The following is a 14,485-nucleotide window of genomic DNA, read 5'->3' as shown; positions in this document are numbered from 1 at the left end:
AAAATTGTATGATTCTACTTACGTGAAGTCCTTAGAGTAGTCAAATTTACAGAGACAAAGTAGAATAGTGGTTGCCAGGGGCTAAGGGGAGGAATAACATGGAATTATTTTTTAATGGGTACAGAGTTACTATTTGCCAGGCAGAAAGAAGTTAAAGGTCTTACAACTAGTAAGCAGCAAAGTAGAAATTTGAACCTAGGACTTTCCAACTGCAGAGCTATACTTTTAAAAGTGACCAAAACTTATTCTAGTTTAACCAAAGAAGGAAAGATTTCAACTAATTATGTAAAAATACCCCCAAGATTAGTACCAATACTAGACTATTTTCTCATATCCAGACACCAGAATTAAATGTATGCACAACACCAAGAATGGTTGGTTCTGAAGGAGAACAACAGAGAGTGCAAAGTTTTTCAGAATAACCAGCAAAACCTAATGTAACACTCTAGGCAACACATGAAAGATGTGCTAAGCAGCCCCAGTAACAACAAAATTAAAATGACCACTTTCAAAGGCTTCTTCAGATAATTCTTAAAGCTATAAAACAAGGAGTAAAAATCTCACTGTTCTCCTCCAATACACCTCTGCACCATAAAAGTGCCCCTTATACAGTCATCTTCACACTCTCAACCAAACTGAATCTAGAAGACAGCAAAGAAGTCACACATAACTAGAGACACTTCTAAGTTTTAATTTTTGATACAACTTTATCATATTGTATTTTACTCCCTCCTGTGAATATTATCAGGTATTCAGCCAGCCAGAATAGAAGGTTTAATCTGGAAATAGAAACTGCTCAGATTCTAACCTTGGTTATACTCTTCTGTGACATCTACCACTCTGTCTCTGACAAAACTGGGAACCTACAATTTAATACCAGATATATATCAAGACTTCGGTAGTATGAATGCAACAGTCAAAACAGTTCATTACAGATGGTACCCCTTCGTGTATAATAATTTATTAAATCTCAAAAAAAAAATTTTACACCACTATTTAAGCTAGAGACATCTTATTCCCTTGAACCCTCAAGGGTTTTCAAAGTTGCACTTGCTATTTTTAAGATGTCTCTGTCCACTGCAAGCACAGCTGTAAAAGATCCTTTTCCAGTCACCCATACTCCTTGAAAGCTTTCAGTTCAATATTAATGCATTATACAGAACTCAACTGGGAAAGAGCTCTCCAAGCAGAAGGTGAAGAGTTAAAAATGGAGGCTAATGAAAACTTAAGACTGAATCCTAGTGCAGTAAGAGACCCATATTCTGGGCTTCCCTGGTGGCGCAGTGGTTCAGAATCCGCCTGCCAACGCAGGGAACACGGGTTGGAGAGCTGGTCCAGGAAGATCCCACATGCCGCAGAGCAACTAAGCCCGTGTGCCATAACTACTGAGCCTGCGCTCTAGAGCCCGCAAGCCACAACTACTGAAGCCCGTGTGCCTAGAGCCCGTGCTCCGCAACGAGAAGCCACTGAAATGAGAAGCCCGCACACTGCAACAAAGAGTAGCCCCCGCTCGCTGCAACTAGAGAAAGCCCGCGCGCAGCAACGAAGACCCAACGCAGTCAAAATTAATAAATAAAATTAATAAATTTATATATTAAAAAAAGAGAGACCCATATTCTAGTTTCCATTCACTTGGCAGAAAATATCTGGATTTAATATACTCTTAAGAAAGCAAAACTTTCAAATTCACAATGCACTCAGACAAGGAACTCAGCAAGCATTCTTTACTAACTGAATTATAAAATGAGAAAAGAAGAGCATTAGAGTAACATAATAATTATTCATGGACACTACTACATGAGAAGAGTGTCATACTACTCATATCAGATTTCCATAGAATCTAATATAGGATCTTCTAGCCAACCTGTCCAGGGCAGTAACAATACACATGACCAACTGCTTCAATCCATTTGATAGCAACAATCAATCTAGCCATATAAATGTTAAAGAGTGGTTAGAAAAGTGCCCCTCCCTCCAAAAGATGTTATCCTCTTGGGGAAATATTTTCAACGTTTTTCACTGGTAGCTCAACCTATTTAGTGGTGCACACCATTCAGGTAACCTTTATGCCTTTAAAGAACATAGGACAAATTTCTCAAAGTTTTGTTTTAATTTCAAGACTAATGTATCATCTTTAAAGGACCGAAAAAAATCAAAGGTATTGTTCCTTCTTGCCTCTGATCCCCAGGTCTGCCTGCATGATTCACAGAAGAGAAAGAATGGGGGGCTTTACAGATTTCTTAGTGTGATACTACCATCTTTACAGAAAGGAAGGGTTTCTTGCTCCTGGCTCAAGGGATTCTGCTCACTCACAAAGCTGAAACCTTACTCTCCTGCTTCCTAGAACGTCAGATGAAAGAAGGTGGGGGCAGCAGCTCAGTAACAGTTATCCTCCTGAGAACTCACTGAAGGTGAGGGCCAAGCTGGATGAGCTGTGCCATTTGCCTTAGAAGATTCATAAGGAAAAAAACTGCAGCCTCCGAACCAGTGAAGTTTCTAAAATATACCTAGTCTAAGGCCACCATACTAGTTCTCTGAAAAACCAGCACACTAAAGCAGTCAATTCCCTCATTCAAGAGTGACAACCCTTAAACAACAACAACAACAACAACAACCCATGAAGAACTACAGGGAAGCAGAATATCAAGGTGCAGTACTGTCTTCTCGAAGAGATGCTCTTTCATGGTCAAATAATTTCCAGAAGCTTTGCATCCTTTAGCCATTCTTTTACCACTCCTAATACACAATGTATATTTAGGCACGCAAGGCTCTGGACATCATGTTGTAAAGAAATCTGCCTTAACTTAACGCAGAATTTTTCAAAACCCTATTTGACATTATATTTTCATATAAGACCTATTAATATTGAGGAAAACTATCTTTCTTTTGTTTGTTTTGTTTTTGTAAAGGCAAAACAAAACTCTGTAAGAAGCGTTAGGAGAATGGTAAGATCACAACTTTTGGAGTCAGGCAGAGTTGTTCAAATACTGGATTCACCACTTTTATTAATTTTTGAGATTCTAGCAAAATGACAACCTCTCTGGGAATTGAGTTTTCTCATCTGTAAAGTGATCATAATATCTCCCTCACAAGAGTTACTGTAAGAATTTAAATAGCATAAAGCCTTACACAAAGAAAGTGCTCAACAAATGAGTTTATATTTACATTTTAAAAATTCCCTTCAGGGACTTCCCTGGTGGCGCAGTGGTTAAGAATCTGCCTGCCAATGCAGGGGACACGGTTCGAGCCCTGGTCCAGGAAGATCTCACATGCCGCGGAGCAACTAAGCCCATGAGCCACAACTACTGAGCCTGAGCTCTAGAGCCCACGAGCCACAACTACTGAGCCCGTGTGCCACAACTACTGAACCCGGCACACCTAGGGCCCGTGCTCTGCAACAAGAGAAGCCACCGCGATGAGAAGCCCATGCACTGCAATGAACAGTAGCACCTGCTCGCTGCAACCAGAGAAAGACCCCATGCAAGAAACACCCAACGCAGCCAAAAATAAATTAAATAAATAAATAATTTAAAAAATTCCCTTCAAGTTCCAAAAGTTGCAAAAATGCAATTTTTTAAAATCTGAGGGAAAAATTACAGAATCCATGACTGAAGTACTCCCTGAGAAGTGTAATTTCTCAGGATTTTGCAAACTTTTTAATCCACTGGACTGAGAAAGCCTTTAAATTTGCCACATTTAAGATGATATAGGGGGACTTCCCTGGTGGCACAGTGCATAAGACTCTGCACTCCCAATGCAGGATGCCCAAGTTCAATCTCTGGTCAAGGAACTATATCCCACATGCATGCTGCAACTGAGAGTTCAAATGCCATAACTAAGGAGCTGGCGAGCTGCAACTAAAGAGATGCCTGCCACAACTAGGACCTGGTGCAACCAAATAAATAGTATTTAAAAAAAAAAGAATGATATACAGGAACACACTACACCTACTGATAAAAATGGATATGAACAGAACACATGTTGTAGAAGAGTATTTATGGTTTCAGTGATAAAAAGGGCCTTACATGAATATAAACAAGAAAAAATGAGTTGTGAGAAAAGCTCAGCTTGTGTCAGTACATAATAACTAACAACTGTACAGTGTTTTAGCTTATAAAACATCTTTACATGCATAATCTCATTTGACTGACAAAGAGACCTAGTTAAACAGATAAAGCAGCTACTGATCCTCATTTCTATGCTGAGAAAACTATGGCTTGGAGACTTCAAGTGACTCAACCAAGGTCACACAGATGATAAAAAGAACCAAGACTCCAAACTTGTTCTTCTGCTCCCAGAACATAACAAATAGGGCATCTTCTAAATGTACGCAGCATTTTCTCAACCCACAGAATTATTCATATTTTAAAATACTTTTTGGGTGACAGGCACCATGATAGGCACTGGAGACACAAAAGTAAAAAGACATGCTATCTCTTTATTTCAGAATGTTGTCAGACTACTGGGGGAGACAAGCAATATTTATAAATTACAGTGAGATCAAAGAAGAAAGCATATCTAAGTCTCTTTGGGCAAGTCAAGGAAGGCTTCCCAGAGACAGCAGCGTTTGAGATGAAATTTGGTAGCTGATCTGGGAACTGAAAGAACTGTATCTGGAGGACTTCCGTGGTGGCACAGTGGTTGGGAGTCAGCCCGCCAATGCAGGGGACATGAGTTTGAGCCCTGGTCCAGGAAGATCCCACATGCCACAGAGCAACTAAGCCCGTGCACCACAAGCTGCTGAGCCTGCTCTCTAGAGCGTGCAAGCCACAACTACTGAGCCCGTGTGCCAAGAGCCCGTACTCTGCAACAATAGAAGCCACCGCAATGAGCAACCCACACACCGCAACGAAGAGTAGCCCCTGCTCACCGCAACTAGAGAAAGCCCGCACACAGCGATGAAGACCCAACGCAGCCAAAAATAAATAAATTTTAAAAAAAAAGAATAAAAGAACTGTATTTGCTCATGTATAAACTGTAAAGGGAGAAAAGTAAGGCTGGATAGAAAAACAAAGGTCAAGATTTACAAAGGGGCTTTGATATTATGCAGAGTACCTTTAAATGATTGGAAACTATTGAATACCTTTGAGAAGGCCAAGTAGAATAATCAGATCTCCATTAGACTATTCTGAAGAGAATATGATTGAGAGTTTAAAAGGAAACGACTAAAAACAAACAGAACTGTAAGAGATCATGGCAATATTCCAAATAAGAGTTGCTGTGGTCCTGAATTAGGAGACCCGCAACGGAGATACAGAAAAAAGGTATAGATTCAGAAATATTTGGAAAGTAATGGATAAGGGAGAGAGAGAGAATTGACAATGATGCTCTCATTTCTGGCTTAGGTGACTCAATGAATCACAAAATGGGAATAGATGATGAAAATGCTGAGCTTGAGGTACCAATGGAATACAGAGATGGATATGTCTAGCACAAAGTAGACAACTGGAAACAGAGGGCTGGAGTTTAGGAGATGTGATAATATATGTGAATATATATGAAGATTTTTTTCCACAATCAAGTGTTATTTACCATTTCAAAGGGAAGGCAATCATTTTATCATCGTTATTTGTATAATGCTTCAAAGTTCAAAAAACATTTTAATATCCTGTATCATACCACATTTCATAGTTTTGTTATAAACAAATACGAAGTTTGGAAAAGTTATTATTATTCCTATTTGATCAAGAAATAGTTATTGAGTATTAACTATATGCCAAACACTGCACTAGGCATTAAACAAAACATCAGAGTAAATCCATGCTTTCATAGACCTTCCATCATACCAGGGGAATCAATAAGCAATAAATGTAACAAATAAGTGTGTTAGAAAGCTGTAAGTGCTGTATGAAAAAGAAAGAACAGAGAAGGATTACAAGTGAGGGGTGGAAGCTAAAGGTGAAATTTTAAATAGGGGTAGGATAAAGTCTCATTGAAAAGGTGACATTTAAACAAAGGCTTGACTGAGGAAGGTAAGAAAATTAGTCATTTGTATTATCTCTGTGGGAAAAACTAGTGATTTCCCACTAGAGGGAATAACTAGTGCAAAGGTCCTGAGATAGAGTGTGGCTAATGCACTTAAGGAACAAGTCAATGTGGCTGGAATGGAGTGAGCAAAAGGGAGGATGACAGGAGATCAAAAAGAGAAGAATAGGGAGAGGCAGATCATGTAAGACCTTAGAGCCCAAGGTAAAGACTGGCTTTTACTGTGCAAGAAACGGGAGTTCAAAAATTTGGAGGCTTGGGAATTCCCTGGCGGTCTGGTGGTTAGGACTCCATGCTTTCACTGCTGAGGGCCTGGGTTCGATCCCACAAGCCACGTGGCCAAAAAAAAAAAAAAAAAAAAATTTAGGAGGTTTACCCAAAATCCTGTGTCAAATAAATGGTAAAGCTAGGATTTGACCCGGGATTTCTAGACTCTACGCTGGTGTTCTGCTATTCCAATTTGCCACTTATTAGCCCACAAACTCCCTCCAAGGAAGTCTGAATTTAAATATCCTCAAGAAGCTAACTTTATAACTACCTTCTAGGTTAGAGATGCACAACCTCTCCAATTAACATTTCTAATCCCTCACAACCATAATGAGAATTTACTAATCCTAAAGTCTAATCTAAATCCTAATATCCAGCCTATTTTTTGGTAGATTACAAACTCCACCTTCCCCATAAATGAGACAAGATCAAGAAAGCTTTATTAGGAGGCTTAAAGCATGACTTTCAGGTTCAAGTAACTGAATTACTTTTAAAAATGTATACTAGCCAGATGTGAAAAAAAAACAAGAGAATGGCTCAGGAATGCCAAAGTATTATCATTTTCCTTAATAGTTTACTGTTAGTATTAATAACAACTAAGTTCACATGTAGTCAAAGAAGCTTCTGCAATTATTATGACTCTTTAAGGTCTGGGATTTGACCATTTCATACCTCAAAATTAACAAAATATGTGTCCTCATTCATCTGTTGCTTTTGGTACAAGCCAGAACTCTCGATAGCGTCTTGCCGGTTGATGGCAACTTACGGCAAACACCAGAGGATTGTGAGGGAGACATCAAACATTACTGAGATACCTTCTAGAAGTATATCAGACTGGTTAAGCCCTTAATGACCCTGGGTCACTCCTTTCCTACTGAATAAACTCAAACCGTATAGGGATATTTCATATATCCATAAAAGAGAAGGTAAAAGATGGAACATGAAGAAGGAGCACTTCAAATCAAATCTACTCTTCAGAGGCTTTCATCATTACTACGCAAATATAGGAGGCTCTCTGCTTCATGTACTCTGGAGCCACCAAAATCCCCAACCAGTACCTACAGAAAAAACATCACAGGGATTACTGAAGATAAACTATATGGCTAACAGAAGCTTCCCCCCACCAAAGCCAGTTCTTTTCAACAGAAGCTGAACTTCCTTATGTATCCAATTCCCAGGATTGCTTGCTTAGCCAATGCAAGAGAACTGCAACTTCGTGTGGCACTGCCTGATAGGCTGGATTTTTCCTGAGCAAAAGGTGAACAGCTTTATGCCAGGACTAGATTTATAGTCAATCTGACTCTGTGTCTTTTTTTTCTTCCCCTCTAAATTGTCTCAGAAAATGCCTGGCTATTGTGCCTTAATATGTAATGAAGCAAAGCTTTAAGTACTGCAAGTGGTCTGGAGAAGAAAGTCCTTCAGTTCCAGTATGGCTCAAATCATGATTTATCGAGCAATTGTTTTAATCAACCAAAGCTGGTTTGGCTTTTCTCAATGAACTAAATGAGCATCCTGAGCTGAGTGCAGAGGGGCTACTTGTCAGCATGACTCCCAATGAGGTGGCTAACATGGAATAAGCTGCAGAGTCTAGAAACCAGGACAGCACAGCTGCTGTTCCCCTAAATATGCACCTTCAGCTTGATGGGTGGGGGAGGTAAGGAAGAAAGGAAGAATCAGTAAATTGAAACAAGAGGGACATCCCTGGTGGCACAGTGGTTAAGAAGCCGCCTGCCAATGCAGGGAACACGGGTTCGAGCCCTGGTCCAGGAAGATCCCACATGCCTTGCAGCAACTACACCCGTGCGCCACAACTACTGAGCCTGCGCTCTAGAGCCCACGAGCCACAACTACTGAGCCCACGAGCCACAACTACTGAAGCCCACATGCCTAGAGCCTGTGCTCCACAACAAGAGAAGCCACCGCAATGAGAAGCCTGCTCACTGCAACGAAGAGTAGCCCTGGCTCTGGGCAACTAGAGAAAGCCCTCGCACAGCAAGGAAGACTCCACATAGCCAAAAATAAATAAATTAAATTAAATTAAAATAACAACAGGCCTAGTTTACATACAACATACGAGATAACGCTTAATCCAGAGGTCCCAGCAGAAGATTAGGATACTATTATTGACACACTGACTCTTCTTCCACACTGCTGTTCTCTAAACAAAACCCAACCTGGAGATCTGGGTGGGGGTGGGGGGAAGGTGGGGGTGGTGGGTGGTAAGGAGAGACATTAGTCCAAAAAAGGGGAGGCAGGCAGCACACAGACTTTTGAATGTACTTTTAAGACTGAAATTCAGAACAGAATTCTCACGTTTCCCTTCCCCACCACCTTATGGCCTTACACTAAACACGGCAGTAAAAGTTACTGCCATAACTTACATCTGAAGTGCTGATCAGGGAACCTGGTTAATGTTGTTCCTAGACAAGTATTTGAATGTAGCCTCTATTCAGACCCTACTGGGACTGCCTCTAAACAGGAAGTTAACAGACATCACACATAGGCAGGGAAGGCAAACCACAGTGTCAAAAAGATGGATTCTGCTGTCAGCTACTCATCACTCTCACCTCATCAAAAGTGTTTTCAAGTCAGGAATAGGCAGGACAAAAGTCCATAAGCCTCACCTCTTCTCAAACTGGGTCACTCAGCCTAAAGGTCCAGCCTTCTGATTCCTGCTAATTAATACTTATCCACTTCATTCCTTACCATGATGACTACCACTGCCACTAGACTAAAAAACTATATTCCTCTTAAAACGGAACACAGTACTACCAAATCAGTACTCCCATTAACTCGTTATTTATACAGCCCATTTGCTTAAAAAGCCCAAGGAAAGACTATTCTTGACCCAGCCCATTCCAAAACAGTCAGAGACTGAATATCAGTCACAAAAAAGCAGCACCATTTCCAACAGGTGTGGGCCTTCGCTCAAAATATATTGAGCCTGTCCAAAGCACCACCTTTACCAGCTCCAGCAGTAGCCTCTTTCCCAACCAAGCACCAACAGAAATGCTACTACAGGACAATACCCTACCGAGACTGCTCCAACACCAAAAATATGAATCCAAATGGTTATCTCAAGGAAGAGTTTAAATCAGTGTATCAAAGAAGAAGCAGTAAAGTTAGCACTAAACTCCCAAATAGGATAATCTCCAACATACAGACAACAACATATAGACAGCCCGCTGCTGCAAGAAAACAACCAGAAGTCATCTGTACTGGGATGGGGACTGGATGGCTGGAGAACACAGGTGAGAGAGAGAGAGACTTCTTTTCACTTTGTATCACATGCATGCATTGTCTTTTTTAAAAATAATTTTGAGAGAAAAATGTTTTAAAAACTCAAAAGCATCAGCTCTTCTCCCAACACAGATCTGTTAAACCGGCTTTTACTCCAGCTGCTGCAAGTTCAAATCTCTTTGAGTCTGGCCTGAAAGCACTACTCTTTTCCTTTGCTGAAACACACTACGTTAAGCATCTCCCTGCTCTCTTCACACGCACACAAAAGCCCTCTAAATAATCATTTATTAGAAATGAGAAAACTGGTTCTCGGAAGGCTACCTGATTCTCCAGATGACAGCAGCAGAAAAGGCTGATAGCTAGCTCAGTTAGCATCCACATGCCACCCACCCACCATCAATGCCTCCATCTCCACTTCAGGGCCAGCCCTATGAACTAACACCTTGTGTGTGGAGGGAAGTTGATGCTAGGGAAGAATCCAAGGAGGCTACCATACCTTTATGAAGGGGAAAAGTGCCTGGGCCGGCGAATGGCACCGAAAGCTCTGCACTCATAGGAGTGGCTAGCTCCTTAGAGCAGGGAGGCAAAAAGTACTCTAAGTCCGGATTTGGTTTAGTAAAAGGTAAGTTCTAGTTCCATCGACCCTCAGGCACTGAACTGGGATACAGATCCAGTGGGTCCCAGAAGCCCGGCTGAAGAAAGGGGTAGTTTAGTCCCTACAGAAGACAAGTACCCACACAGGCTTAGACAATTCCCTTCTAAGGGAGGACGAGGGAACGGTGGACGATGAAATAAAGGAGTAAGGTTCTGCGTTCCAGATCCCTTCGCCTTAAGAAAGGTAATCATCCCGTGCTTCCTTCACCCTTAAGGATCCCCCATTTGTCCCAACCGCCAGCAAACACAAGACTGAGAGCAGGGAGCGGCCCCCGCACCCTGAGGGCACCACTGGGGGTGGAGAGAGTTAAGGGGGGGCGCGCTAGAGAGGAAGGAGGGGAGCATGGCGGGCCTGAGGCAGTGAGTGAAAGCGGGGAAGGCGGGGGAAACGGGGCGCGAGGGAGGGGAGAAAGAGTAAAAGGAGAAGAAATGAAGGGACACGAGCTGGGGGCGCGCGAGGCCGAAGTGAAAGACCGGGGCGCGCGCGCGGAGCGGGGGGAAGGGATGAGGTGAAGGGGGAGCGCGAGGCGGGGGCGCGCGGTGCCGGGGTGGGGGGAGGGGGACGCAAGGCGGGGGCGCGCGGGCGGGCGTCGGCTCGCGGGCGCTTCCCCTCCCCCCGCCCCTCCACCTTTCCCTTCCCCCACCTCCGCCACCACCGCCTCCTCCCAGCCTCCCTCCCTTCCTCGCTCCTCACCGCCCCCGGGCGGGCGGGCGGCCAGGCTGGCCTAGGCCAAAGCTCCTCACCTGGCGGTGGCGGTGTAACTCCCGGCTAGCTCGCCTCCCCAGGCGGCGGCGGCGGCGTCGAAAAAGGAAGAGGCTACGGCACAGTAGGTTCCGGACCCCGCTGACGGGACCGGGGGCGGGGGTGGGAGAGGGGGGCGGGCCGGACCCGGGCGGGCGGGCGGAGCAGACACTGCGGTACAGACGGGGGCAGCGGCGGCGGCGGCGGCTGCACCGGCGGCGGCGGCACCACACAAACAAGGACGCTGATTGGGCAGCTGCCAAGCGCCTCGACTCCGCCTTCCCCACACGCCACGACGCCCATTGGGCGACCTGAGCCGGCCTCCCCGCCCTCCTCTTCTCGGCCATACCAATAGGAGACAGGATGCCGGGGCTACACCCCACCCTTGAAGAGTGAGTGGCTGGAGAAGTGATGATTGGCGTACCTAAGACCCAATCGTAAACGGAGGAGGGGGATGGTCTAGCGGGGGCGCGTTAATGGGTACCTCGGCCAGTCCCAGACACATCCGGGTCTTCAGCAGCCCATTAAGTGTCGGGGGTCAAAAAATCGCTTCAGGCTGCAACTTTACCTTAGAGACGTTTTGGTCCCCAGGCAGCCGCCGTACCCCAGTATCCCAAAACCGGGATTCCCCTTTGGCCTGTTCTCATTCTTCCAATTCTAAAGATGGAGACTGGCGAACGGCGCTGGGCTCTGTGTTGGATGGTGTTTCATCCCGACAGAATCCAGAAATTTCACGATAGAAGTAGCTTGAGGCGCTCAGGCCTGGCAGTCTATTTGGGGCGTGGCCTGTCTCCATCTGCCAAAGGCCTTGAGCTTCCTGGTCTTCATTGTATCCCAGCATGGTCCTGTCGTGACTGAACCACGACAGGAGAAAAAAAGGCAGCTAGCCAAATTGCTGAGAAATTACGCCGTGCAGAGCCCTCGCAGCTCCTCTCGGGAACTCTTGGTCTGGTCAGGTTCACAGTGAGGGAAACAGCTTCCCACTCCACCGACTCCACTTAACTCAAGGCCCAACTCCTGCTAGCCTCCCTACTTCCCAAAAGCAGTTAGGCCCACCTAAACTCTCAGCGTTTCTCGAGCACTTACCACAAGTATTGTTCTTGAGCATCTGAGGATAGAGACCAAGTATCAGAGTCAGTGTGTTGAAGGAATAATAATAGCTAACGTTTTGGGAAAAGAGACTGAGGCACTGTGCTATATATGCATCCTTATTTATTCTTTTAAGAGCTATGCGTGGGTTATTTTATTTATTCCTCATAACTCTGTGGGGTAGATGCTGTTATCCCCATTTTACAGATGAGGAAAATGAGGTACAAATCAAATGACTTGCCCAAAGTTACACATGGTAAGTGGCAGAGCTGAAACTTGAATCCAGGTAGATCAAGAAACAGGTTCAGGGGCTTCCCTGGTGGCGCAGTGGTTGGGAGTCCGCCTGCCAATGCAGACGACACGGGTTCGTGCCCCGGTCCGGGAGGATCCCACATGCCGTGGAGCGGCTGGGCCCGTGGGCCATGGCCAATGAGCCTGCGCGTCCGGAGCCTGTGCTCCGCAACGGGAGAGGCCAAGTTAGTGAGAGGCCCGCGTACCGCAAAAAAAAAAAAAAGGTTCAGAGAGGCTAAGGAACTTGAAAAGGTCAGACAGCTAATTAGTGACTAAGCAGTGGTTTGAACCCAGAAATAACTGGTTCCAGAAGCACTAGAATGTGTTTTTTCGAATCATTTAGAAGTCATGCTGTGCAATAGAAATGAAACTAATGAAGGACATGTCCACAAAAATACAGGTGGGCCCCTGAACACACACACATGCAGAGGCATGCCCCAATTCTAAAGTGGATAAAACACCTTCTCTTTCCAAGAACATGGTCTCTGGAGTCCAACTGTCTGGGTTTGGATCTCTTACCAGTTGTGTGATTTGGGTGCAAGTTACTTAACCTCTAGTTTCTATGCCCTACTTTCCCTATCTTTAAAATGGGAATGCTTGATGAGTACCTAGTTCATAGGGTAATGGTGAGGATTATAAAATATACATTTTAGATGTTCAGAGGGGTACTTCCCTGGTGGCGCAGGGTAAGACCTCATGCTCCCAATGCAGGGGGCCTGGGTTCGATCCCTGGTCAGGGAACTATATCCCCCGTGCATGCTGCAACTAAGAGTTTGCATGCCACAACTAAGGAGCCCACGAGTCGCAACTAAGGAGCCCATGTGCTGCAACTAAGGAGCTCGCCTGCTGCAACTAAGACCTGGTGCAAACAAATAAATATTTTTTTTAAAAAAAGCTCAGGATAGTGCTAAGCACATAGTAAGTACTCAGTAAACATTAACTATTACGAGAATTTTCCTGACTTTTCCAACAATTTCACCCTCTTAGTTCAAAATTCAGCTTCGATTGGTATTCTACCTGTAGTACCTGTCTTTTACCACACTGAAAATTATGTCATTTTAATTCCTTCACTGGCTCGGTTATTTCACACACGATAGAAGACCTATTATGTGACTAGATACTCTTCTATGTGCTGGGGATATACAGTAAATGGGACAAAGTCACTGCCCTCATGGAAGGTACAGCCCTCTTTCCCTAACCTGCTGCTTTGTCCATTATCAGTCCAGGGCACTCTCTGCTGTCTGAAGGGCCATTCTTCAAGGGCTGCAAGGATATGAGAAACACAGTAGTGGAAGATACTAGCCTGAGGAAGATACTAGTGAGGCCTGAGAAAATGCCTTTCAGCAAAATTAAAATCAGGCCGTGGAGGGGGAACTTTCAATCTGGAGCGATCAAGCTCCAAGACAGACAGGTAAGCAAGGCCACTGGTGTAGTGGACGTGACTTTGCCCTATGCAGGCTCTGTTTGTTCGTTTTCTTTTTGTGGCTAACATTTATTGAGTGTGTTTAGCACTTTATGTAGATTATATAATTAATCTTTGAACAACCTCCCCAATTTGCAGATGAGGAAAAACTGAGGCACAGCAGTTAAGTAACTTGTCTGATGTAATAAAATTAGTAAGTGCCAGAGACAAGATTTAACTAAAATTTGTCATACTTGAACCTACACACTCTAAAGTCAGGGAAAAGAAATGGGGCCAGGTAATTTGGACTTATCCTGCCCCTCATACAGTTCCCTAAGCCACAGGACAGAGATGTCAGATGCTGTGGTGAGTACTTTGCTATTGGAATCCGCAGGTACTCTCGCGGTTAAAGAATTCTGTAGTTCCACCCATCTGACTACAGGCCTGTTGAAAAAGGAGCAGCATAAGCTGGGAGGCAGAGTCATCATTGGGGCATTCTAGACCAGGAAGACTGTATGCTCTATTAAGGTAGGGACTGAGCCCCAAAATTCGCTCTATAATTCCAGATGGTTCAGTGCACAGCTGGGCATGCTACACTCAACAGAAACTTATGTTTTCAGGAAGGAAGTCACTCAACTTTGCAGAAGGTTGTTGGGGATGATACAGGGAAAGTTTGACTCTAGGGAGTGAGGTCTGATCAGAACCTGGGGTGACATGAGGGTTCCCCTCTGAAGAAGGCATCTCCTAGTCCCTGGCAAAAACAGATGGCATTTCCTAAGCCCCTCCTTTGCAGCTCCTTTAGGACACTGCTCAAG

General features: G+C 44.3%; 1 protein-coding gene across 2 annotated transcripts in view; it reads right to left on the bottom strand.

The window, feature by feature from the left end:
• Positions 1–11,003, bottom strand: part of GATAD2B (GATA zinc finger domain containing 2B) — an 80,271-nt gene extending 69,268 nt beyond the window's left edge. Inside the window, exon 1 of one of the 2 annotated variants that reach the window (XM_082833275.1) lies at positions 10,891–11,003. The gene's annotated coding sequence lies outside the window, so the exon portion shown is untranslated. Of the gene's footprint in view, positions 1–22; positions 31–10,890 lie in introns of those variants that run through there. The other variant, XM_082833276.1, reaches the window with a different exon arrangement.
• Positions 11,004–14,485: the final 3,482 nt, after the last annotated feature.

This window comes from Leucopleurus acutus (assembly GCF_964270905.1).
Source record: "Leucopleurus acutus genome assembly, chromosome: 2".
Lineage (NCBI taxonomy): Eukaryota > Metazoa > Chordata > Mammalia > Artiodactyla > Delphinidae > Leucopleurus > Leucopleurus acutus.
Note: the sequence above shows the minus strand (reverse complement) of the source record. Positions and strands in the feature narration are given on the sequence as shown.